Source organism: Suricata suricatta, chromosome 13 (genome assembly GCF_006229205.1).
Source record: "Suricata suricatta isolate VVHF042 chromosome 13, meerkat_22Aug2017_6uvM2_HiC, whole genome shotgun sequence".
Classification (NCBI taxonomy): Eukaryota; Metazoa; Chordata; class Mammalia; order Carnivora; family Herpestidae; genus Suricata; species Suricata suricatta.
In genome coordinates this window covers 11,994,746-11,995,967 of record NC_043712.1, presented here as the reverse complement: position 1 = coordinate 11,995,967, position 1,222 = coordinate 11,994,746, and positions in this window count along the sequence as shown.

Below are 1,222 nucleotides of genomic sequence, written 5' to 3'. Positions count from 1 at the left end.
CCTAATTCTTTTCCAACAAATATTTCCTGAACAAATTGCTCTCCTTTTATTAAGACTTACCCTCCTAAACCCTTCACATTACAGCATATTGCTGGAAATGATTCCTAAATTTGTAGCTTTTGAATGTCTTTGTAAATATTTCAAGGGGAAAGAATGGAGGGAGAGGGAGAGAGGAAAGGGAAGGAGGAGAATAACATTTTAGCAAATTTTCTCATTATGAGGATTTTTATAATTCCTAATTTTGCTTGGTAAAAAAAAACCTTTTTCTTCCTTAAAATTTTTACTTTACTCCTCTGTTAAATTTATATCCTTATTAAAATGTTGTGCTTTTGTTCTTTTTAATTTCCTGGGTTTTTAAAAACTATACAATTCAAAAAAATGGTAATGGCCAGAAAGAACAAGACCCAAGAGTGATTACTTGTAAGTTATCCAGTCCACAGGTGGGAGATTGGAACCTTTCTTATTCCCACTTATCTTCAAAGGTATATGTTTAAAAATATGTGAGTAAATACTTCATTCTAGAGGTTCCCATCCTGAGGAGTCTAACCTATGAAAATATTATCATAAATGTATGTTGGATATTGAAATTTTTTCAGTCATTCCCAGATTATAACATAAAAATTCAGAACAACCTAAAATCCAACAATAAAGAATGGAGAAATTAATGGTTAATCACATAGAATGTAAGAATATGCAGCAGGTTGAAAGAATCAAATCGATGTCTATTACTTCTTTGAAAAGGCATTAAGTAGAAAAATCAAAATGTGAAACAAGTAAAAAAGTATAGATTCATTTTTTTTAGTTGTATGAATCTGTGTATGTGTATAGTCACTATAGTAAGAATGGAAGTGCAGTGGGAGACAGAGAGGAAAGAATTTCCAATTAATACATGATTGTAACACCTGAATTTTCTTAAATTAATATATATAGCTCATATATCTAAACCTATCAATGTATCAGATTACCAAAGCAAGCATTCAATAAATAATAAAGCCGTATAACAAATAGAGAACCCAAAATAAATCTTTATTTATATAATCATTTGATTTTTGGCCAAGTGTAAATGCAATTTAGTGGAGAGAGGAGCAGCTATTCAATAAATTATGCCAGAACAACTGGCTATGCACATAGGAAAGCATTAGCCTTGACCCCTCACTCACACCATACACAAAAGTTAATTGAAATAGGCTCATAGATCTAAATGAGTTGGATGAATCTATGA